This window comes from Rhagoletis pomonella, unplaced genomic scaffold (genome assembly GCF_013731165.1).
Source record: "Rhagoletis pomonella isolate Grant_MI unplaced genomic scaffold, Rhpom_1.0 Rhpom_scaffold_00009, whole genome shotgun sequence".
Classification (NCBI taxonomy): Eukaryota; Metazoa; Arthropoda; class Insecta; order Diptera; family Tephritidae; genus Rhagoletis; species Rhagoletis pomonella.
Window position 1 is genome coordinate 35300718 of NW_023458563.1, and position 27521 is coordinate 35328238.

The window sequence follows — 27521 nt, forward strand, 5'->3', positions numbered from 1 at the left end:
ATATCAGAAAAAAATGTATTATAAATAAGCCGCAATAATGCTATTTCAATGAGAACGTATAAAAAAATTAATTCGGAAAAGAATTTGGATAGGGTTGGCACCATTCGAAAAAAAGTGTACAGTGACGAGCAAAAATTTAACATGGTGTAACACTTTTTAATTCAGCCATCGCTATATTTCCAAGTTCTAAAGACTTTCATCCTTTTGTTGTATATTCTTGGTGGTACATCCCTGCTCACTCTCTCATAACGATTTATTTATTTATTTATTTAAGTCTATGAATTTCAATCCTTACAGACTATTTTACAAAAGTAACTTAGTACAGACTATTAATATACATTTAAAATATATTTCATTAAAAAACTATAATATAGAGCTCAAAAGATTCAAAAAAGCAATCCTTGAAAGTGGAAAATCCAGATCAGCATTACTATTAAGGGAATTCAATTCACGCAAAGCGCGAGTAATGGGGGCATTACTGGCGTACTTAGTTGTATAGTTATCCACATAAAAAGGATAGAAGTTCCGAAGAGATCGCTGGGGAACATTAAATCGAATCCTTTCCAACAAGTAAGGACAATCAATGACTCCAGTTATGATATTACGAGTAAAGGACAGGCACAGTATAGACCTACGAATTTCTAAGGACTTGAGACTTATAAGCATGAGACGAGCAGAATAGGATGGTATGGGATCCACAAAGTTCAAAGACCGAAGTGCAAACTTAAGAAAAATTGTTTGTACAGGTTCTATTCTATTGATAGCTTGCTGTCTACTTGGTCTCCAAACAAAAGCAGCATATTCTAAGTGTGATCTAACAAACGATACATAGAGTAACTTGATTGTATAGGGATCAGAGAACTTAGAGGCATTCCGTCTTACGAAACCCAACATGGAGAAGGATTTGGAAGTGATATACTTTATGTGGTTATTAAAAGAGAATTTATTATCAAAAATGACGCCAAGGTCCTTAATCTCACTAACACACTGAAGGTCACAAGTCGATATATTGTACGTAGCAGGTATAATGTTGGATATTTTCGAGTGAACACCAAGACAACCAAGTTTTTAATTAAGACTCTGTGAGAGACTTTATCAAAAGTCTTCGAAAAGTCGGTGTAAATGCAGTCGACCTGAAAACCAGCCGAGAAAGACTCAATGCAGTATTCACTGAAAACAGCTAGATTCGATACTGTAGATCTATCGGCGACAAACCCATGCTGATTCGGGCAAATTAAAGATTTAACCGCAAAGCTCAACTTTGGATTGATTGCGTGTTCAAATATTTTTGAGATAGTCGAGAGCTTAGAAATGGGCCTATAATTCCTTACGTCATTATTATTGCCACTCTTAAAGATGGGCGTTATGGAAGTGAGGTTCCATGCGTCAATGAAACCCCCCGACGATAAAGATTTGTTAAAAATTACTTTCAGAGGATAGACCAAAGCAGGACAATTTTTTATTAGAACTGCTGAAAGACCATCGACATCAGTTTGGGAGGAAGATTTCAATTTAACCAAAGCGTTACTAATATCCTCAGATGAAAGGCATAGAGCCCCGAGGTCCAAAGAGTAGTCTAGATTAGAGGAAAAGTCGCGTGGCTGATCATGGTCTTCATCAACAAAATTGTATTTAAAAAACTCAGCAAATAAATTTACCGCTTCACTTGAGGTTTGCGCACAATTATTATCTAAAAATACGCCGGTGGGAACACTAGCGCAGCTCCTTTTGGATTGTATGTAATTCCAGAAAGTCTTAGGATTCGATTTAATGTTCAACTCCATGCTACAAATGTAGTTATTATAAAGAGATTTATTTAAGTAGTTGAAATTTTTTAAAGCTCGTTTATATTTAACGAAAAACGAATGGTTCTTCGTAGATTTAAACTTCTTAAAATAATTGTTTTTAAGATTTTTAAGCTTTTTTAAATCCTTAGAATACCAGGGTAATCTATAGGGTTTTTTCTTTCTAACCGGAATATTATCCAAGCAGAGTTTACACAAAATGGATTTAAAAGTAGTGAAACTGCTAAATGTATCAAGATCTGCAAATAAATTATCCCAATTAATATCGAGTAGTAATTCATTAAAGCTAGAAAAAGCGCATAATGCATAATTAAAAGATAATATGTCATCAGAAGGCACTGAAGCAAAACAGTAAAAATCGAGTTTTACAACTAAAGGTAAATGATGCTTATCTTTAGGAGTTACTGGATTCAAACATTCACTAACTTTGTAGCTTAGGTTATCACTTACAAATATGAGATCCAAAATTCTATTCAGAGAATTAACGAAATTTTTAACTTGACATAAATTAAGACTAAGAATATTATCAATAAAATATAATTCATGATTTGCAGACACGTTAGTTGGTGTAAGACTATAATTAGAAATACTAGCAGACCAATTTATCTTGCATAAGTTGAAATCACCTAGCACACATAAATGATTATCATTTAGGTTATTTAAAACTAGAGATGCCACGTTGTCAGCATGAGCTTTGTACAACTCAAATGAACTATCAGGCGGTATATACGAAGCGAGTAGGTAAATGGAATCTTGCGCGGAGTGACAACTTATACAAACACAAATTTGATCGAGCAGAGAGTCATCATTATTGAGTGGAAACAGGAATGCACGTAGTTGACGTTTGACAGCAATTAGAACCCCACCACCACAAAGGCAACCCGTTTTTGCAGCATCTCTGTCGAGACTCGAGTCGAAGAACTCACTTCCGAAAAAACTTGCATTCAACCACGTCTCAACAAAAACAAAGATGTCGTAATCCACTTGCGCACTAAAAGAATGCACAATATCAGCCTTGGTTCGCATGCCGGATAAGTTTTGAAAGTACACCTTGAGACCACGGCTAGGAGGGTCCAAGGTCGTTACTATGTCCGAGGTGGCTGTTGTTGATCCTTTAGAAAAAACTGAAAAGGCTTGACCGAGACATTTGTAGGCCAAATTTCCGAGCTCAGCAACTTCGCGTACGAAGATTCCGGAACTCCCAACTTAAAATTAACTCTCTTAATAGTTGATACTGGGACAATTTTCTTAACCAGTTTGAAGCGGGATAACAAATTTTTATCTAAACCAGTTTGCTTAAAAACATAATCTTTAATGTTATCCTCAGATACGGAAGGCGAGAAAGTACCTAAATGCAACCATTTATGCCGGACCGCAACGTCCAAATCATTACAGCATTTGTACCGAAAACACGCACTTGTTTTTGGTTCCTTTTCTTCGTAGCCGTCGACCACTGTGCATTATTAACCTCAGCAGTAGGCACAATAGAAGCAGGTGGGAGAGCATCATTGGAGACGTCAGCAGCTGGGGCCGAAAACTTAGCATGTGTGTGTGTAGAGCGCATAGAGCAAGCAGCAGTGTTCACTTTAGGGTCAGTGCAGGCAACAACATTTTTTTGTGCCAACATCTCAGTGTGCGAATTTGTATCACCAGATGACCAAGCATTATCAGCAGATAGAGAATTAGCAGCGACAGCCGAAGAAGCAGGTGAGCGAGCATCAACAGAGAGAGCATCAGTGGAAACTGCAGTAGCAGGTGAGAGAGTGGCAATGGAGACTCCAGCTTTTGGCGCCGAAAAGTCAGCATGCGTGTGTGTATCAGCGGATGACCAACCCTGCAAAAAATTGTGCGACTAATCTCTAAAGAGAGTATTCCGAGATTACTCTCAATCGGGTACAATTGGGCATTAATTAGTCCCAACTAGTCTCATACGGGTACTAATGGAGGTCAATTAGTCTCGGCTCATCCCTTATGGGTATAATTGGAGATCAATTAGTCCCCAACTCATCTCTAACTGCCATACCTAAACAAAAGCGTTGGGCGGAGCGGTTTCTGACGCTTAGCGTTAGCGCCGAAGTGCCATACCTAAACAAAAGCGTCAACGCTACGTCAAACGCAGAAGTAACACCAACAATAAGCATAGGTTTGTTTGTGTGTAACACGAAAATGACAGTTCCGCCCTTTTCTGCAGCCAACTTCAATACCTAACGCCCTGTCAAAATCGGATTTTCCAAACGCGTTGACGCCGCGTTGTTTCGGTATGCTTCATACAAATTGTATGGGCATGAGAATTTTTTGACAGCCAGACAACGCTGACGCTTTTATTTAGGTATGGCAGTAACGGGTACTATTTACGATTTAATGATATGTACGCACTTAGTCAATAAAATTTCATGTGCGGCGTTGGCACACAGAGAGAGTATTCGCCTAACAAAACTGAGCACCCCGGTTCGAATCTCAGCTGGCGCAACTTTTATTTTTATTTTTTAAAAGTGACTACTCGCTTTTATACCCGTTCGGGTATAAAGGTGAACAATTAGTCTCTTCATAGGACATGCTCGAACAAAAGCGATCAGTTCATTCCATATAAAGAGATCAAAAGTGGTATTAGTCGCATGCTCCTCTGCGATTGCTCCCGGAGTCATCCTGGATTAGTCCCATTTTTTGCAGGGAAGCGACATTCGAAGAACAAGCAGCACGAGAAGTATGCGACGAGAGAAAAAGAGCACGATTAGCTGCAATAATTTCTTTTACAGCTGCGTTATCACTGCCAAACTTCTCAACAGCAACACCAATAGAGGAGCGAAGGTCTTTAACCTCTGCCATGAGTAAGGCAATCGTATCATCTTTCTCAAGCAGATTGCGCTACATGGAAAGAAGATCTGAGTGAATGTTTTCAGTTTTTAACAATAAATTATTGTTATCTTCCCGTAAAGCACTGATCAGATTATTCACGCGGGCATTCTCATTTCGAAGAGCGACAACCACATTGTATAGAGATCCCAATGTAACTTGTTGCTTATTGGTATTTGTATTATCATTTGAATTACCATTTAGCTTTAAAGAGCCAGCGGGCTTTGATTTCACTGAGTTAGAAGAGTTCGAAGAGATAGATTTGGTGATATTAGAAGTTTTTGAATTTTCCTCCACGACAACCGGCGGAAGAGGCGAACGGAGGGAATCACGACGAGCTTCAGCACAGCCTTTACAAATGAAGCTCTTGTCTGAGCTGAGCAAAAATTCTGCATCTGCCGGTAGAATACCAACACATTTCGTATGAAAGAGTACATTGCACTTCGCGCACAGCACTGTTGATTGCGTCCTATCAACTTTGTGGCCACATGCGCAAGGCATCATCTAGCTTTAATATAAAATAAATATTAAGGTATAATTTCCTTAGAAAACACAAGAGTCACTGTCTCAATCAATATCGAGTTTTCATCATTGCAAAAAAGCAAATATATAAAAGAGTCAATGTCACAATAGTTAAGCTGATATTATGATTAAAATCGAAGAGCGAAGAAAAACACGTCCACACAGCACGAAACGTTTGCGAATATATATTGATTTGAAGTCAATACAACAACAATAAAAAAACCAGCAGACAAAAATGTAAATTGAGGCAGATGTTACAGTCTCTCAGTTACTCTCAGTTTTGCATTTGACAGTTATCTCTTACTTAGTTGGAAGTCAGATGACTTTTTTCTGTATTGTAATTTATTGAAGAAGTGATCACCAGTAAATAATATAGTTAATCAGGAACCATAAATGTAAATAATAGATTTACTGCGGAAAGGCGGGACCGCACGAAAAGTGGCAAAAAATTGTGAAATTTGCTACTTGAAAATGTTAAGACTGAGAAAATATATAGCGAAAGTGTTCCCAAGGACAAAGGAAGTCTGTCAAAAGACATTACGGTACGATATCTTGTGAACTTAGCAGCAAGTAGCGAAGCAGCCACTATTACAGAAGGGCCTAAGGTATTAAACTTTAACGCAAATCAATAGACCAGCGTTGCCACTTGAAAATATTTTTAGGTACCAAAACGACTACCAAATCAGTTTCCAAACTACCAAAAAATTTTCATCATTAAAACGAGATTTCTCGAGTTTGCGGGGTTTTTAGCTACACAAATTAGCAGTAAAAATTAAAACAACACATAATATTGTTTACGGTATTGGTTAATTATTCACACACAATTAAGATTAAACAAAATAAATTCGGGCCTTTAAATAAAATAATTATGTTATTGTAAAATATGTTAATATCTTTGAGATTGATTCAATTCATATCAAACAATTTTTTTTTGTGTGTGAAAAAAACGAAAGCAGACATTTTATGCATTTCAATAAAAAAATTCCAAATTTGATTCAATTTGCATGCGCTAATTTTTTTTACCAATACATTCACACTTTGCAAATTGCCTATCACCAATTTTTCTTTCAACAGCTAATCGGTCATAGCTTTGGGAAGTGAGCTTTTGTTTGCAGAAAATTGTCTGCTAAATAAAATATAGAAAAAAATAAAGAAATCTTATACGTGTAAGCAAAGTGAAAGCAGTGTTTTGAATGTGCAAACTTAAATTAAGCGAACAAATTTTAATGTTTCATTTGGTTGTATTTTCAAAACATTTTTGCCTACCAAAAGCTTCATTAAACCAACCATGCTACCAACGGAGAATAAAGCTACCAATTTTGGTCCAATTGGACCGAAATGGCAACGCTGCAATAGACAGCGAGGCGAAGAATTGCCAAATTGAGCGCAAAGGCATCATAAAGAAGAAAAAAGCAAATTTGATCAAAATACATGTGCGAGTGTGGCAGCATTTTGCTGCATCGCACGAAAACCGAACCGTTGCCTATTGGGATATGTTAAGCCGTTCAGAATGCAATAAAAAGCATATTTTTAAGTTTCAATTGAAGGTTATTTGGTCTGACAAGACTAAATTAATCGCTTTCAATCAGATGGCCGGGCATGGTATTGGGGCAAAGACCCAAATTAAGCCCATGCGCAGCAAACAGGCAAACTGTTAATAACAGTGGTCGGTCAATAATAGTTTGGGGTTGTATTTCAAAAATTTTCTTGGTCTGTTAGTACACATTATGCGTAAGGAACAGTATCTGTTCATATTTCAACAAAATTTGCAAGATGTAGTCGAAAAAATTAGAGTTTCTGCTGAAAAATCACGCAAAACACATTGCACATATTCGCAAAGACTGGATACAAAAGCAAAAATTTGCTAATTTGAAATGACCTCCACAATCCGCGGGCATGAATCTCATTGAGAATTTGCGAAAATAACTAAAAGCACAGCTTACTAAGTATCCAAGTCCGTAAAATCGAGTACACGAGCAGTGAAAGCAAACTAAGGATATACCTCCAGAATTTTTACAGAGATACAAATAAGGTATGCCAAATCGCATCCAGGAACTGAAACAAGCAAAAGCGTTCTGAACATTGTGTTAGTAGTTCTTTTTTTTCGTGAAAATTGTTAAAAAGTTCTTAAAAAATATAAGTGCAAAACTGTAACATCTGCCTTAATTTACATTTTTGGCTGCTGGTTTGTTTATTGTTGTTGTATTGACCTCAAATCGTTATGAGAGAGGGAGTAGGGATGTACCAACAAGAATATACAACAAAAGTATGAAAGTCGTTAGAACTTGGAGAGATAGCGATTGCTGAAGTAAAAAGTGTTAAACCATGTTACAGTTTTGCCCGTCACTGTATATATAAAAATGGATTGCTTTCCTGTGTTATCGCATCATTCAAGAACGGCTCACCGAATTTGCTTCGTTTTTATTTCATTTTGTGTCTTTCTGTCTGTAGAATGAACGTAAAGAAAAATTTGGAAAACCGGTGTTGCCACATATTTAAAATATCAAAAAAAATAACTTACAAAAGCCGCAATAATGTACTTTACTGAGAATATATAAACAAATTTAATACAAAAAAAAATTTTGAATAGGGTTGCCACACTCGAAAAAAACTTTACATATAAAAATGAATTACTGTTCGTGTGTTATCGCATAACTCAAGAACGGCTCAACAGATTTGCTTCGTTTTTATTTCATTTTGTTTCTCTCTGTCTGTAGAAGATTTGTAAAGAAAAAATTGAAAACCCGTTGCTGCCAGAAATAAAAAAAATGAAATTTAAAAAAGCCGCAATAATTATATTTTACTGAGAATGCATAAAAAATTTAATTTAGAAAAAAAAATTGGATAGGGTTGCCACCATTCAATAAAATCTTTATATATGAAGATGTATTGCTGTATCAAAAAATATTTAATTTAAATTAATGTAGGAAAACATTTAGAACAGAAAATAATTTGCATAGGGTTGCCACCATTCGAAAAAAATCTCTCCGTTACGTTTGTGGTCAACTTCTCCGAAATCGCTTGACCAATTTGTATGACATTTTTTGTGTATATGTATTTGGAAATATACTACTCGCTTGCTGGTAGCTTGGTAGGTAGACAAGCTTGCTGGAGCTTGGTAGGGATATATATGAAATCAATCGCATACTCTTGGAGAAAAATTGGCGCTATTAGAAAAGGGGGCGTGGCACCTCCAATACGAAATTAATCGCATACTCAAAAAAAAAATTGATGATATTGGAAAAGGGTCGTGGCACCTCTCATACAAATCGAGTTTTTCATACTGCATATTTCTGGATGTGTTCATTGTAGTCAAGTACTCAACTCTACTCAAATAAACCGAATTTTTCATACTGCACATCTCTGGAAGTGTTCATGGTTGATTACTCGAACATTTATACAGTATAGGGATACGGTTGCCAGACGTACTGATTTTATCAGACAGTACTGATTTTTCAACTCTTGTACTGATTTTATTCATTTCTTCAATCAGTACGCTAATGTCCTGATTTTTGAAAATTTGTACTGATTGGTACTGAATTTTCTATTCAAACAAAATACTATAGTATTTTCTTAAGGTTTTTACATAACGTTGCAACTTCCTTAAACTGTACTGTAAAAAATAAGAAGAATATAATTTAATTATAGTTGACATGTTTTCGATAAAGTTTGATATGCCCAAGAAATTAATACAACAAAAATATCAATCGTTTTATGGGCATATCGCCGGGTCGTTACGTACCAGTTGCGATAATATGATGGAGCTTAAATTATTTAAAAAGAATGCTTAAATTTTTGTCGAGTGTTGTTAGTTACCTCGAAAATAGCTTTCAGTTTAATAACAATAAATTTCAATATTCGAATGGCTTTTGCCTATAACTTACAACTTCTTTTTCTCAATTTACTGACTCTGTAAAAGAGTTTTGCATACAAGGCATAGAATTAGATACTCTTTTTAGCGAATTCTTAGTCCTTGCGTAGTTGAAAAATTATTTAAGCCATGAGGAAATATAGATGAACTCCTTAAAAAGTGGTACTTTTTTTACAGTATGAGAGGATCTTAAGAATAAAGTTTGTTTCCTGGCGCAAAGAGAGAAACCGGCTCCTAATTAAAATTTTTGAAAGTGAACTTCAAATTAAAAGTAATTTTAAAATGAAATGTATAGAATTCGTTGACTATTTAAACGCTGAAAATGGGAATGATCTCATTATTGCTATTCAAAAATGTCATAAATATAAAATAATTTATTGGGTCCTGTGTACGATGATGTGTACACTCATGTTAAAATGAATAACATTTTTATATTTTATGAACTACTAGTGAACCCGTATGGCGTTTTTGTTTAAATTTTTTTTTTTATAAAAAGAGGTATTTTTTCCTTTTAAATGTTTCTTCTCCGATTTATACATACGAAGTATACAAATTGCATATCAAAAGAAAGCGGGTTTAATCACGATTACGATATTATTTTTTTTAAAATCAGTTCAAACTTGTTTGAAATATAAGGTTTTTAATTTTTCGAAGACCCGACCTTTGACCCCTTTATAGCATCTGGAACATAGAAAAAGTTATATATCGTTTAAATAAGAGAAAAGGGCGTACCATGACTATGTTTTTACTTTTTTTAGTAGTTTACATACAGTAATTAAAAATAATTTTTTACCAAAGGTCTAATTTCGAACTTCGAAGGCCCATATCGCGATTTCGGAGGCTAACTTCGAAAACGGAGAAATTACTTTTATACCTATGACTCAATCTCTTAAAAAAAATTAGTTTGGTCTAATACCCGGAAAAAAAGTTGATTTTGCAGTACGGTGTTATTGCTATTCAAAAAGTCACAAATATAAAATAAATTATTGGCTCCTGTGAATAATGATGTGTACACTCATGTTAAAATGAATAACACTTTTATTTTTTATGAACTATATTTTATTTATATACCAAAATATTGCTAAAAACAAGAACTCAGGCGTTTTAAATTATTTTCTGTTACTTACATTCATAATTTTGCTTTGAATAAAAATGTACTGAAAAATACTGATTTTTTAGCATGAAAAAGTCAAATGTACTGATTTCGCGCATAAAAATTCTGACAACCCTATATAGAGATATACGAAATCAATCGCCTACTCTTAGATAAAATTGGGGTTATTTAAGAAGGGGGTACGGCGTCTTCCAAATGTACTTAAACTATTACCTATCTTTGGATGTATATATGTATAATACTTCTGTACGTGTGTTTGTGTGTGCCTGAGTAAGGTCTCTGGATAGTTCAGATTCCTAGTTTGACCTGCCAAGTGGCGCTGGAGTCGTGTTATTGTTAAAAATCTTAGTTATGATCCTATCTGGCTTATATTCGAGATACTTATGTATTGGTAAGGGCAATACTATTGCATAAAACAGCCGGGTGATGCTGGGTCGAGTTATTACTAAAAATCGCTAAGTGAGAAAAAGTGCCGTGAATGTCCGATTATATTGACGTGCTGTACCGCCGAATATGCCGAGCTCCCGTGTGTTCCGATTGATCCAATGAACGTGATTTGCGAGCTTCATTCGGATACACCAGGATTGAGTTGTCCAGGGGTCAATCTCAAATGACCAGCATTATATCTACCATCATGACCATTGCGCTCCTTGATAAGAGCTTTAAGGTATTTAGACTGAAATAAGTCTGTGTATATTGGATTTCTGTAGAACAACGATACTAACCAATTTTTAAATTGCACCAACTATACTATACAGTTTCAAAGACAGATTCAACATTGAACCGGATCATTGTTGCTTCCAGGGAGTGAATGGGAAAAAGTTCTGCAAATGTATTTCGTTGTGCGATTAACCGTGCTGTGAAATTCCAGATCATTAGAGAATTTCAAGAACTTCTTCAGGAACATACACTTTCGTTACGTTATTAAAGACGACAATGGAATTATGCCTTCTGACAACCACCAAACCGTAATATATGCAGATAAATGTATCACATATAAAATGATAATCGTGAACGTGAATTTTTGGTGAAAATGTTGCACCAAAATATTTCAGAAAAAAAAATTTGAGCGGGACGAAGTTCTCCTGGTCTGCTAGTAATAAATCAAATTGTGTAAGTAAATTCATAGTTATAAAAAAATGTATTATTACTTGCTGTTTAAGCGACTCACAACCCACACACGATACTCAACAATCCCTCTTGATGCGTCACAACTCTTCCGGAGTTGTCTCACGGGGCTCTGTATGGCTTTCGGCATTCAGAGGTGGTACAACGGTTACCATTGGTCACAGCGCCTACCACTTTTTTGAACTTGAATACATAACCGGTGCTCAACACTCCCGCTTGAGGAATACCGCAAAAAACTCTTACAGAGTTTTTAACCGGCAAAGCCACAGCGCTATAAGCCGTAGGGACTCTGCATTACTTACAACCATGCAGAGTTGGTAACTGATGGTTATCATTGGCCCCGACGCCTACCCAAAACATTTTTGCTTGAATAAATTTTTATGTAAATACATTCATCCTGGTCACTGAGTTAATCACTTGCTCTAAGAAAAACGAAGAATCTGTATGCTTATTTGCATAAAGAAAAACAATCTTGTACAAGTCAATATTGTGGAAATTGCTACACAATAAAATTGCGCAATCCTTATTTATTTAAAATTGAAGAAAATAATAACAATAAAAAGTGTGGTTAAGTGGAGCTCTATTTTATAACCGTTCCAATACTTTCACTTTTTTTATTATTTGGGAGAAACGTTACTCAAGTAAATATGTGCAAGAAATAAAAATGTGCGTTGTATATTTTGATAGCTTCAGCTTCAAAACGCAAAATATTATTAAAAAAAAATAATTTTTCTGTGCTCATCCATATTTACAGCGCGATCTGGACACCAAAATGCCAAAACTAGACCAAAAATTGCGCAGTTGTGATCATACGCAACACGAATTATTGTACAATAACATGAGCGTGAGCAAAATATCAAAATGATTTTGATTTTAGCGCAATAACTGTGTAATTTAGTACAAACAACTCTACACACCACACACAGATAACACGTTGCTACAAATGTTTAAACGTGGGCCACATCGCGAAAAACTGTTCGAGTACAGAGAATCGAAGAGGTGCCTGCTTTAAATGCGGAGAGGAAGGACATACAGCCAAAACATGCAAAAATCCAGCGAAATGCATCTTATATACAAATAAAGACCCAAGCCGATCAAATCACCAGACCGGAGGCGTAAAATGTCCTTTTTATCAGGAGGCTGTCCGTAAACTACAAAGACCATGAGAGTACTCCAATTCAATCTGAACCATTGTCAGTCCGCTCAAGACCTACTAGCGCAAATTGTAAATGAGTTAAGCGTAGACATTGCAATCCTCAGTGAACCTTATAAACACAGAGATTCTACAGTATGGACTCGCGACATAGACGGTAAAGCAGCAATCTGGTCATGTGGACAAAAGCCGAGTTTTATTCAATGTGTAGTTTCCGAAAACTTGAACTCCGCTAAACTTGAAAATTGGAAGCATTTGCGTACTTGAACGTCGCCCTCTTAAACACGGGTACCGAATACACCTTCAACCGCAACGGATATGAATCAGTTATTGATCTGACGTTTGTAAGCAAGGGGCTGTCCCGGCATACTAAGTGGATTATTTTACGCAAGGCGACCACTCTGCAATAATATGCGACTTAAATCAAGGTAGGGTCAGTACCCAGCAGGAGATTCAAAAGCCCACTTTTTCCGGATGGAAAGTTGCTTCACTGGACGTGGACGTAATCGTAGAAATGCTACCTGCACGTGAATATGAAGGGCCGGCAGAAAACATGGCGGTCCACGCACAGACCACACAACGATGTTTATTGGTGGAACAACCAAATAGCATCTCCAAGGATGCGCTGCCTTCAATGCAGGAGGCGTTTTCAACGTTCCGGAGGAAGAAAAAATTTCGAAGTAAGTCAAGAAATGTACAATAAAGCGCGTACCGCCCTTAAAACCGCTATTAAAGACAGTAAGCTGTGTAACGATGCAGAAGGAAGTCCATGGGGAAATGCTTACAAAACTGTTACAAAGAAATTGAAAGCTACCAAAGCTCCCACACCAACGTGTCCCATTTTTCTAAAGACTGTGGTTGAGACGTTGTTCCCCAAACAAAGGCCGCTCGTTTCCCCGGTGAAAACCGAGACGGCATTATCGTTTGAACGGGTAATAGCAACAGAAGTATTGAATGCAGTAGAAAAAACAGATGACAAGAAAGCATCCGGGCCCGACTGTGTACCTAATAAAGCCCTCAAACTGGCAGTAAAGCATCTAACTGATTCCTTTGTGGCAGTTTTCAACGTATGTTTCGCGGAGGGCATTTTCCCATCGATCTGGAAGCAAGAAAAGTTAGTCTTGCTGCCTAAGCCAGGTAAACCAACAGACGATTTTACCAGATTTAGACCAATTTGTTTGCTTGATACAGCTGGTAGGATTTTAGAGCGCGTAATAGCCAACCGCTTGGAGACAGAAGTTTTAGCTAAGGGAGGTATCTCACCCAACCAATATGGCTTCAGGAAAGGTAGGTCGACAGTGGATGCAGTATCGGCGGTAAATCATTTAGCTAGGAGTGCAACCTCTGGTTCGCGATGGCTCAGGGCCTCTAGGCAGTACTGTCTTATTGTTACCCTTGACGTTAAAAACGCGTTCAACTCGGCAAACTGGGCAAAAATATTGGACACACTGCATCGTTCGGGAGTATCTAAATACCTAAGTCTCCTAATCAGATGTTACTTTCACAACCGAATTCTGTGGTATGAAAGTGCACAGGGCACGTCCAATGTCCGCTCCTGTGGAATAATATGTACGACGGTGTTCTACGTGTAAAATTGCCTCAAGACGTCCATATAATAGGATTTGCCGATGACGTAGCATTAGTGATAACCGCAAAGCATTTTCCAGATGTCAGGGACATAGCAACCAGCTCCGTGAATGCAGTTAGGTCTTGGCTCACTGCAAACGGGCTCGCAGGACTGAAATCTGAGGCCGTCCTGATATCAAGTAAAAAAAAATCATAAGACCTTACGTTTAGAATTAGCCAACACGAAATTTCAACAAAACCAGCGATAAAGTATTTGGGAATCCTGATCGATAAGAGGTTGACGTTCAAAGCGCACTTAGAATATATACAACAAAAGCAGATGTGACAGTGTCAGCACTAACTAAAAAAATCAAACACTGGTGTGCGTGCGCTGCAACACGTATGAACAGCATTCGAGACACCGAGAATAAATAATCTAAAACCAATATTTATTTGTTGTTTGACCGCAATACAAAATGCCAGATGGTTTTCGTTTGGTAAGACTAAAGCTGATTCTTATTTTTTTATTTCATTAAAATAAATTATTTTTTAGATTGAACCTGATTTCGTGTTCGGAACCAGAATCTCATTGCTTTTTGAAATTTACTTTTGGATAATAGTGTTTGTTTTTTTGATATTGGTCCGAAACTAGACTCGAACCCAGGCCATGCGGAATGGTAATCACTACACCACAGCGGCATACAATCGGATTACAAATTAAAAATAATGAATAAATATTTCATTTTAAACTGTATGAATTGTACTCCACTGTAAAAGAGAATCAACAATGTTTTTATTTGGTAACACAAATTCACCATAAAACTATGGGCGGATAAATAGCGCATTTATCTGCCTATACCCGTGCTTTTCAATTAAAATTTAGTTGTATACAAGTTTTTGGATATTTATTTTACACAAGTTTGAAAATATTTCATTTTTTATTTACAGATGAGGGGTATACGCATACTCACAGACTATTAAAAGCATAGCTCAAATGGTAACACAACACTTACATTATATTTTTATCATTAATGTTAAGCGTTTTTGCAAGATATTTTGTTAAACAAAAACGCTTGAAATTTACGATAAAAATAGAAAAGTTTTGTGTTATAACTCGTACTATGGTTTTTACAGTGTGGCGAATGAAAGCCACAGCCGCAGGATTTACGAAAATAATTTCGTTAAATATACCAATTGTGCATTTTACAAAAATTTCGGTAAAAAAAAACGAAGAAATAATACGAAATTCTTGAGTAAATAGTACGAACGCATTCATAAAATATACTAAAGAAAACAGTTTTGTACAATTAACGAAAACTTTATTTTCAGTGCAGAGAAGCTTATTTTTAGTCCCATTTGGAGGGCTGATAAATTTTGAAGAAAACTCGTGAAAACAACCTTGTTAACACCTTGTTAGTTTTTTGTGGCTTTTTTAAACAACACGATAAATCCGCTTTTAATTTTTTATTCACTTAAATGAGTATTTACAGTACGTATGTATGTGCATTAGGGTGGTCCATATATATGCATGTGAAAAACGCCCTGTTCGCGTACGCACTATCCAGTAAAATCCATCATTTACTGGTTTTTACTGGATATGGCAAAAGAGAGAGAATTGAGAGCGAAAAAATGACAGCTGAACTTGCAAGCTTCACTGGATTTTTACTGGATAAATTTTTACTAGTAACTATTTGCTAGTAAGAAAAACAGCTGATGGCATGATGCTTAACGCAATTCACTTTACCAAAAGAATTGTTTGTGGTGCTTTTAGAGTTGCAATTGACAAAATAAACCTATTTAAATATATGGGAAGTACTATTTATCTTAGAAAATTGTGTCGGAAAATAACAAATTAATCAGCTGTTCATAAAACTTGCAACTTCTTTATTTATTTAGAGGGCGCTCAAAGTTTTCCATGTATCTTATATGGAAAAAAACAAATTTTTGGCAGAAATGGTATAGAATTCTTGAAAATTAATATTTTTGGACCGAAAAGCCATGTTTCTCTTCAGGATAATAATACCCAATTACTAATTTAACAATTTGTTCATAACAAGATGCAGTGGAGACCGCTACATAAAAAAATCGCTGGAATTAAAAAAACGCTAGTATTAAGAAATGGTTAAATAAATAAACAATTGGGTATTATTACTGGAAGTATTCTGAAGAGAATCAGAGTTTTCCGATTGAAAAGTATCGATTTTCAAGGATTCTATGCCATTTCAATGAAAAGTTGTTTTTCCCATATAAAATACATGGAAAACTTTGAGCGCTTTGAGCGATCTCTAAATATCTTTTGATTTCAAAATAAAAAATAGGGGTAAATTATTTTTCGGAATGGAACAGTCCTAGGGGGTGGGATCATTAAAATTCCGACTTTATTTGATTTATTTTTTACTGCCCTAATGTACATACATACGTCCTTGTGCGTTAATATAAGATAATGAAACTGTCGCAATCAACTTGAGAGCACTTTGAACTGCATAAAATGCGATATTTGACTTGACTTGATGAATAATAAGGTGACCAGAATTTTTTAACAATCCAGGAGGACAAATTCTCCACATTGAAAATACAAAAACTTAACGGTGGAAAAGTTATAATATTTTTAATGAAAGCAATCTCTTTTACATGTAATTTACATGCAAAATTACAAATGCCCACCGAAACTTTTAAAAATTGAAATAAAAATGTTTCTAAATGGGAAAATTTCCTTCACAGTAAATAGGTAATTTTAAGGCCATAAATTCGCTAAGTTAGTTTATTTCAACGACCCTTATGTATAACTATACAGGAATTACTTATTTAAAGTAATAAGAATAAGTGGCAAAATTTCCCGGTAAACACCCCAAAAAAAGTCTGGATCCGCCGCCGGGCCTGTGTTATTTTTGATTACGTACTTAAATGTGAAATAATACATTTTCTAAATTTTTTAAGCATATTTGCGCTCCAATGCAACGAACATACTTGTTTTAAGCCATATAGATAAAAAATCACCACCCACAAATATTGCCACAGATAAAACGTGTACATATCTGGCAAACAAAATGACATATGGTAAGCAGTAATTTTCGCCTGTGAAGACGCGTCGTTAGCTAGTCTTTCACTTAATTTGTTCGCTCCTCCAATTACGATCGTGAATTACCCCATTCCCGCGGGTACATTCTGGATTCGATTTGACAGTTCTCTGTCTCTGTTTTGGTGTTTTCTTCACTACAAAATTTAGCAAAATGTAAGTTATTGCTAAAAATTTATAAGTTTCTGTATTAAATTGGTGATGTATACATGTATAAACTTTACCTTTCTTACTTAGAAAAAGTGCCAGTTTTGATTTCTGAATTGCTTTCGATAAATTTCCGATAAAAATTAGACACGCCAGCGATTGGTTCGAAATTCGCATGATAATTGGATCTGAATTACCAACAGATGGGCTAATTCGCTCTAAAAAGTTTGTATGGCGAAGTACTTATTTCGAAGGGTAATTGGAGTGCGAATTATGAATGCGTTTACACTATTCAACTTTCACAGGCGGTTAGTTGAATCAAAAGTTTACATCATTTAACCTGAAAGTTTAACAATGTAAACGCCTTTTAAATACAATAGCCCTCGCGTACGCACTATCCAGTAAATCCAGTTCTAATTTTACTGGTTTTTTACTGGATGTCGTTTTCGTACGCAAAAACTTGCAAGAAACTAGCAAAAGAGGGGAAATTGAGAGAGCAAAAATAACAGCTGAACTTGCAAGTTTTACTGGATTTTTACTGGATAAATTTTTACTAGCAACTATTTGCTAGTAAGAAAAACAGCTGGTGGCATGATGCTTAATGTAATTCATATTAACAAAATAATTATTTGTGGTGCTTTTAGAGTTGAAATTGACAAAACAAACCTATTTAAATATATAATAAGATGGAAAATACTAGCTTTCTAAGAAAATTGCATAGGAAATTAACAAATTAATCAGCTGTTCATAAAACTAGCAACTTCTTGCTGGTTTTGCGTTTTCGTACATTCTTGCATATTTCACTCATTGGGAGTAAATATTGTCTTACTCTCCGAAATTTGGTTACTGGCAAGTTACTGGATATTTTTTGCTGGAGAATACGAAAACACAACTAATGATTGTGTACGATTAGGGAATAATATTCTGAACGAAATTTTTTTTAAATTTCACTGTTATAAAACTTGAAAAGGAGGACAAGGAGCGCGTTTTTGCTCACAAGGAGGACACTGAAGGACAAAATTTTTGAGAAGGATAAATCACGTTTGAGGAGGACAATTCTCCTTAAAGGAGGACGGTTGGTCAGCTTATGAATAAGCATTCGCGCATAATTTGCGACCCAGTAACTCATAAAATGCAGAATGACTTAGACTCACTATATGTCTGTTTATGCCAAAATAAGCTAATGTTAAACGTAAAAAAGACCAATTATATGATAATTTATTTAACAAATAAAACTAAATTAGGGCGACCCGATTTACATGTTAGGGATGAAAAAAATTACAGGGGTTACTACAATTAAATATCTTGGTGTTCTAATTGATAATAAATTAAAATTCCATGATAGCATTGAGTATACCGTAAACAAAGCGACAAAAAAAATTGGATTTATGAAAAGGACATGTAAACATCTAAGGAGAAGTTATAAAATTATGGTTTACAGACCAATTACTGAGCCACATTTTATATACTGCCCCACTATCCTGTTTATAACACCTGAGATGTATATATAGAGAGGCTACAAAAAATGCAAAATAGAGCTATGAGGCACATACTTAGCGCCCGATACGATACCAGCATTTCATCAATGCTGAACAATATAAACTGGTTAAATGTGAAACAACTAATCTTCTTCCATACAATGAAGTTTATTTATAATATAAAGAATGGAGCCCTTCCGAAATACTTGAGTGATAACTCTAGATACAGCAGTGACACTCACACCTATGAAACCAGAGTCAGGCATAACTTTAGACTTCCATTTTGTCAGACGGAAAATCAAATGAGAGATTTGTACTATAAAGGTTTAAAAATGTTTAACGAACTGCCCGTAAATATGAGAAGCTACAATAGCTTACAAAAATTCAAAATTTATTATACGAGCATTGCAAAAAACACATATAAGATTGCCATTGGGCCTCCCCATTATAACAAGATACTAGCATAATAGAGACGTTACGAGCATGGATCGGAAACTCGGCCTTTCCGACCATGCCCAACAGCTCGTCCGCAGTGCGGAGCGGAAACTAGATCTTTCCGCCCGTTTCACAGCAACATAATTATGAAAAGAACATGGATCGGAAACTCGGCCTTTCCGACCATGGTAAACGCCTTTATTGACGCAGAGCGGAAACTAGGCCTTTCCGCCTGCTGGACATAAAGATAGACTGGAGACTAGGCCTCGCCAGCTACTCAACCCGAGGCTATAATGTACGTATAATTATTTAATTAATTGTACATAAATTAATTAATTAATACATAAATTAATGTGTATGTATTTGAAAATAAGTAAAAATTAGTAAAGAAAATATGAAAAATGTTAATGTATAGTATTAGTAGAAGAGCAATCAATTAAATAAGTTAATAATGTGACTGACAAGATTTTTTATAGGTCTTAAAGACTGTCAATAAATAAATAAAAAAAATTAAATCAACAGGAGTATCTATATATTAATACGCTAACAAAATCCCATACAAATCTATCCCTCCCTACTGCTCCTATGTTTCTCAACCGATTTGAAAAGTTGTTCTTTTGTTCGAAAGGTGTTTCAAAGAGGAGGTCCGCATTTTGTTTGTTGTTCCGGTAGGTGACGCAGGAGTCAAGGTATTCCGAAAATGTTTATTTATGGTCCGATTTGCTTTAAATTTAATATGCGTGTTGCTAACATCAAGGGAAGTTTCATGTATAGTTTGGTTTGCATCAAATTCGAAATAGGCGTTACTACTGCAACAATTGAACCGATAGGTGGCTCCAGAGCCGAGTTATTCCAATTTTCGTATAAGCCTATGAATGCCTGTTTTTGTTTCATCATCCATTATCTTTATATAAATACGCTAACAAAATCCCATATAAATCTATTCCTCCCTACTGCTCCTATGAATTATAAAATTATTTAACCGAAAAGATATCACTCCCCCTAATAATATTAGTGACCTAGACGATCAAGAAGTGCTCATGGACTTAAAAAACGTAGCAAACAAAATGAAAGTGTGTGAGAGTGAGGTGGTCGAATTTCGACAACGGGCGATCGTAGTACATATTATTAGCAGCTGTTGATAAGTCCAACGTCGTGTGAAAAAACACGGAATTCAGGCAAACAAATATAAATGATGCGAGATCCATTTTTTGATCGGCTTCTTATTATCGTGATACTGGAAGAAAATTATAGAAACATGTAGGTATTTATGTTAGCATAAGGAAGAATACAAATTTAAAAAAAGAACACCAGTAAATGTGCCACGCATTGTTGCCGTTGTGCACTGAAGGGCAATTTGACCCTTTTTAGGCATCAATATCGTTTGATACGACTTTTTGAAAATTTAGATTTTTTGACCCGTTTCCAAAATTATGTGCGACTTTTGCCCTTCTCAAAGATATTTTTAGGAAATGTTAAGAGAACCATCTACTAAAAAATATTTTCTCCTGTAAGTACTAAAAAAACACAACTTTAAAACTTTTAAAGGAAATGCAACTCTTCTCCTTGCAGCAACTCGATTTCTATGTATGTTTGCAAATCTGTTTCTTGCAAAGCTTGTCCGGCTATTTTCTTTTTAAATTCAATAGCGGAACGTTCTAGCAACAAAAATATTTTATAATACATGTAAATTTGATTTTGACTTTGGTTCTCAGATTTATTCTTTTACAACACTGAGCCAAAACCACAATGGTTTTTTCAACCAAGTTGTGGTTCGATTTTTTCATGGTTAATACTTAAGCCGATTGTAAGAAATGTGATTCAACTTGAACATTTGGGAACAAATTCGTATGTATGGCAGTGACTGAACGTGCAGAGGTGCTTGCTGTTATTTGATAGCTTCCAGCAGTACGAATGCCGTCAGCGCGATACATAATTTTTGTTTTTTTTTCTGTTTTTGGCTTTCATTAATTACGAAAAAGCCTCTGTGAAGTGCAGAACCAAATCGAACGACGAAGAAAATTGATTCTAAGTTGAGCATTTGAAGGCAAATTTATAAAGCGGCTGTAGCTGAGTGTGTAGAGATGCTTGCTGTTATTTGCTAATCCCGACAGAGGCAACGTATCAAAATGATTATACAAATGTTTGCTTTATACCTCCGCAGCATCCGTGAAATGCAGAACATAAACGTATTCAAACGAAAAAATCGACAACCAAAAGTTTGTTTAATGTAAACAAAAGTGTGGTAATATTACCAATTCATTGTTGAAAACATGAACCAAGGCATTTTTAATATTAACCAAAAATTACATTGATTCCTTTTCAAGTTTGAATTTGGTAATATTAACCAATTTTTTGTTGATTTTTTTCTCAGTGTAGTAAAGAAAAGCAGAAATACTGTGGTGACTGTTTTTTCGTCAATTACTCCTTTTTTTGCGACTTTCTGAAAATTCTCAACGGTGCCACGTAAAGAATCGCGACTTGAGTTTTTATAGTAAAAAGTAGCGTTTGAACATCCTTCGCATATTATTTTTCCTGGGATCTTAGAATGCACTGATTCGTACAACACCAGCTGTAAAAACGAGGAAAACAAAGTCATTTTTTTTAAGAGATCACTGCGATAAAAGCAGCAATGAGTACTTTAATAGACCTCTATGATAGTTTTCCGAAGTTTGATATTTAAATTAAGAAGATAAGGGAAAATTATTGGTATGCTTTTAAATTAGATTTTACCTTTTTCCCCATATAATATCTTAATGAAATTCAAGTGAGTAAGCAAAATTTTCTTTTCATTTTTAAATGCACAAAAAAGCAAATCTACTGATGGTGTTTTTTCCTTTTTCACCACATTTCTTTAAGAATCAACATGCATATGGACAATTCTCGCAAACTTCGATTTTTTTGTGAGGAAATTTATTTTCTTAAAGCGGGAACACTTATCTGAAATTTTTAGTATACGTTCCTTCATGCATGTAACCAAAATGGAATTTAGGGAAGCTCGACATTATTAAGCTAGCATTTTGGGGTACTATTTTTCATATATGTATGTATATATGGATAACTTGGAAGTTAGGGGCGGAGCCCCTGCCCCTATCCAGCTACACCCATGCGTTCCTTAACTACTAGAATATAAAATCCAATGTGATGCAACGTTTTGTAGCCCATCAAATTTTAGTATAACAAAGTCCAAATTTTAAGTATCTAGCACTTACCGCTGATTTTAGAATTTTTTTTTGTTGACGGTGCTCTGCATTTTTTTTAATAAAAAAATGGTCGAACATAAATTGCCAAAATCAACGGTAAGTTCTAGCACCTACAGCCCAAGCTCTTTCATTAGACACCTCATTTTCGAAAATCCAACGAACGGTGCAGATCTGATGAATTGGACAAAAAATGCCTTTGGGTATTAAGTAGATATATCTATATGGGGAAATCTTTTGAGACGGGACATTTTGCGTACTGGCATATTGTTGCCGCCACAAAGCAGCTGCACAGCCAAGTGCGGTTTCTATACCTTCGTTAAAAATACTTATATGTGTAAATATCAATAAATAGCTATTCAAAACAAAACTAACGGTTTAAATGACTAAATGCTAAAATGCTTAAATGTTAAAATCGAGAAAATCAGGAAATTTCTAGTGCAACTCGCACAAAATTTATTTTTCAATTAATGTATAACTCTTGAGCGTTCAGACCTAAAGCTCGGGGTTTTCAGACATTTATTTGTAGGTTCTGGGGAATAAAATGAAATATATTAAACAAATGTTCCAGTTACCAAATGTGAGATAAAATGCTGCTTACAACTGTAACTGAATTTCGCGCATTTTATAAAAAAAAAACGTTAATTTTCTTGTGGTATTCGTTGAGCGGTACTTATTTTACGTTTATAGGTATAAAATATACTTATTCAATTCTTCAGAAGAAGAATCCTAGGTTAAAGGACAATGTGCTGCTTATAGGTTGTTGGAAAACTTCCCGTGGCACCCGCCATACTGACTGAATTTTTTATACTACCACCTGTTAAAAAATTAACTTCAATTCAAAGTACTTTATAAGTTAAATGAATTATTACAAAATGTATGTCGATCGAGTCGTTATATCCCAGAAATGGTGACTTTTAGGAAAAAAAAGTGTCATAACGGGTTTTAGAGATAATTGCATGGTCTACACTTTTGTCTAACCTATTTTTATGTTTATGTTACAGTTTAGCTGAAAAATTGTAAACATCAATTTTTGTGACCTTTGAGCTTGAATATTTTTTTTTACAGACCTGGGATCGATAAGGACTTTTCTCATTTCATTTATAATAACGTTCGTAACATCCGTACCAATTTTCAGCTTTATCCGAGTTACTACAACCTTGAAAATCTTACTTGACCGTGCTAATAGAAAATAATTTTGAAAATATGGTTTAAATAGAGTAGCAATTAAAAATATTAGTTACGCGGTTTATAATGTACTTCAATTGGGATGACAAGTCACCATTTATGAAAAAAAATTGTGCTACTATGTTGAAACATTTTTTAAATTGAAATCCCCGTCTCAAAAGATTTTCCCATATATTTTTTTGGGGTTTTCTTATTTCCTTTTCGCTCTGTAACTTTGCTCTCCAAGTACTACTAAAACATGCTCTCCAAGTACTACTAAAACATGAGCAATCAACGCACCAAATTTGGCAAGGTATAAATAAATAAATAAAATAAAAAACTTTTTAATACACCCCGCTTTTATAAATGGACTAAAAAATAGAAAATAATATTGCTCAGTCCCATAGAATTTGTTTTGACAGCTTTTGATTTTGAAATTTAGCAAAAATCATTATAAACAATTTACGAGATTGAAAACGAAAAACGTGGATTTAATTGACAATAGTAAAACTACATAACATAGACCTCAAATTTTTACAGAGAAAATACAAATTTGAGATCGATTTTAAGCGGAAGTAATTCATATACCCACATACATACATACTTACTTACTTTTCATATCAATTCAGGTCTATTACATGCGCCCCACGCTTTTCATTTACAATCTCATAAATTTTTATAATGACTTGCTAAAATTTCAAAATCAAAAGTTATCAAAACAAATTCTATGGTACTGAAAAATATTATTTTCTAATTTTTTGTCCATTTATAAAAGCGTGGTATATTAAAAAGTTTTTTTATTTCATTTACTTTCTCCTTTTTCTTGCCTGTATAAAATTTTGTAATAGATTTTAAAATAATTCAACTTGCAGTGAACAGAGAGAGAGAAGACTGCAAGTAAAATTTTTTGTGCTCACGTTTAGTATATACATACATACATACAGCAGCAATTCATTTTATTTAAAGAAATAGCGTGTCGTCCATTTCCGGTGTAGCCTATGTAGTGCATATGTTTAGGCGCAATATTTAACTACTTTCAGCTAGGCGACATCTACCTCTAGAGTCTTTGATATGATACCTACCAACGAGGTTGATATCTAGACTAGGTTGTATAGAAACATTGCCATAATACCTTTGCTATAAATGGTGGTCTGGACATAAAATATTGTATGTTAATAAAAGCGTTGTAAAAAATATAGGAGAATCACACACTTATTTGTGAAAATTTCTCAATTTTATTTCTGAATTATATGCATATTTGGCTCTAAAATATGTACGGTGGTCTTTTTTTTTGAATTCACATAAACTACACAACATATGTAACCTGATATTTGTTAATAAAGGAGCGAAAATTATGTGTTCGAATAAAAACTGTCGAGTCATGCGACAATTCCAACTAACTGAAAATTGCTCATATACGGGGTACTTAAAGAAAAAATGTCCCTATTTAAGTGAAGCGGGGTGCATCTCGAAATCAAAAATAAATACATTTTCAACGAATTCCACTACAGTATTTGAATTCACTTGCAGTTATTATATTTACACACACATAAAATATATATTGGCGCACATTTGTACTCTAATATCAGCTGAATTTTTACACTCATAACTGTAAATGAATTCCTTTCAAAAAGGATTCAATCGCTTGTATAGATTTGGTTGTGAAAAGCTTAGTATGTGTTTAAATATGTATGTATCTTTTCACATCTGCACGCACACACTTATGTATACATATATGTTTGGATGTACATATGTAAGATTGTATGTATTTATGAATACATGTGGTATTCTTTTTTCTATACAGATTTGACAAAGCCGAACGTGAGACGAACTGATAGAACATTGCCGCGTTATCATTCGTTACCGGAAACGGCTTCTTCATTTCCGGTTTCGTAAAACTGACTGATTACTAGTATCATTTGTATAAGCATTTATTTACGCATTGGTAAACTTTAAGAAAAACATATAATATTATTTTGATATGTGCGATTATTTGGTATTAATATAACTATTATTATTTTCAAAAGATTGTTACCAGCCGCTACTGTTATTAGATTTTTTTTTTTAGTGACGGTCGCCTCTTCGTCGTCGTCGTTGTCTGTAGACCCCGACCTATGTATGCACAGTATAAATCCACAACATTTGCTGACCAGAAACCAAGACTAAGCTGCACCGAACTATGTATCTTATGTGAATTGGCTGCTTATCAAACTGGCCAATGGCTTTCGCGTCTCATGGCGTCGAGTTCCGCACACCACACTCTATTAGTTTTCGAAAAAGGTGTAAGAAAAATAAACTTCGTAAATGGCTCCGCCGGCGCATATTTAATAAAACTCAAATTCAATTTCTCCATCCCCAATTTCACCTTGCCATGCAACATCGCTGCTGCTGCCGCTGCAGTTGTCATATTGTGAAGAGCAATTGTTATAACAAGCAAAAGTAAGTGCAAACCCAACACCAACATTTGCGACAGCACCAGCATTAAGAGCAGAGCGGCAAAGGCGAAATCAACAGCAGCAGAGGCACTGCGCTCTGCAAGTAGCTACTACGTAACACCGCCGATCATCGTTGCCAGGTTGACGTTTTCATCGTCATTCTGACGTTTTTTTTTTTTATTGCGCGTTGACGTTTTTGGACGTCTAATACTATGTCCTCACGGCACGTAATTCGCTGTCCCATTCGTAATTGGCTCTCTCATTCGTAATTGGCGCCCCAATTGCTCTTCGAATTAAGTAATTCGTCATACAAAATTTTAAGAGCGAATTACCTCTTTTGTAGGTAATTCAGATCCAATTACCATGCGAATTACGAACAAATCGCTGCCGTCTCTAATTTTAATCGGAAATGTATCGAACTAAGTAATCAGAGCAAGAGAGAATAGAAAAAACCAAAACAAAGAAAGGGAGGAAATAAAGGAAATTAGGAATGAGTCGTGTAAACGGGGTAATTCACCGAAGCAATTCAGAAGCGAGCTACGTAATTGGCAGTCCTCGTAGGGACATAGTATAATAACAACAGTTGAAGCGTCACACTATTTGAAAATACAAATAAACTTAACGTAGGTGCTCACTAGTGTTAGTAGAACCAGAAATATAAAATACAAAATGCGTTTACAGTATCCTAGTGGAAAAATAAACATGAATTCTTACATTCTCTAGACTTACTCTATTGCAGAAACGGGTTAATCTGTTAGTATGAATGTATGATGGGATATTGTTACCATTCCATTTCTATAATTGTAAAATAGGGCTTTGCTCTCTCTATTAGAACTAAAGGTACAACCCGAAATCGCTTGCAATAGAAATTATCTACAAATAAATAAAAATATTCATATGTAAAAGTTATAATAATCAAATATTCACACAGCCCTACAAAACATTATCGATATGAAACAATTTACATATTAGAGGTATTCGGGATTTGTTGTATGTGGTATTTATGGTATTTTGTAGATAATGCAGTTAAATTTCTAAACGCAATGCAATGTAGAATTTTAATGCATTATCCACCAAAACTCATAAATACTACAAATACAGAATACAGTGCATACACTAAGGTTTATTTATGCGATATATACGTAAAAAAAAATCCGCATAAAAAATTTCTTTACTTTCATACAAAACCAGGGGATGCGTTCAAGCATTTTCAAAAACCGCATAAATTCAGATGCTCTATGCAAAAAATTCCAAAAAAAAAACATAAAAAAATTCAGTGATGCAATATTAAACAATCTCAATAGAAAAATACCCAAAAATAATAATAATTACCTTTCAGAAAGCAAAGAGTTAAACTTTAAATTTAATTTCATAAAAAATCCCTCGTTATTTTCTGTTGCACCTTGACCTTCTTAACACTCACGTCGTAATGAAGTCAACATAAACAAGATAGAAAAAGCGTGCTCTCTTGTATGTGCACATAAGCAAAACTAAAACGGGGCATTACCGAATTTGAAAAAGCCTTCGCCACGTGTAACTCTTTCTGTCTCTTTCACACTGAAAAAAAAGTA

General features: G+C 34.9%; 1 protein-coding gene across 1 annotated transcript in view; it reads right to left on the minus strand.

Moving 5' to 3' along the window:
• LOC118745752 (fatty acyl-CoA reductase wat-like) overlaps window positions 1-25926 on the minus strand; it is a 155958-nt gene extending 130032 nt beyond the window's left edge. Inside the window, exon 1 of the mRNA XM_036479400.1 lies at window positions 25551-25926. The gene's annotated coding sequence lies outside the window, so the exon portion shown is untranslated. The remainder of the gene's footprint in view (window positions 1-25550) is intronic.
• Between the last annotated feature and the right edge of the window lie 1595 nt (window positions 25927-27521).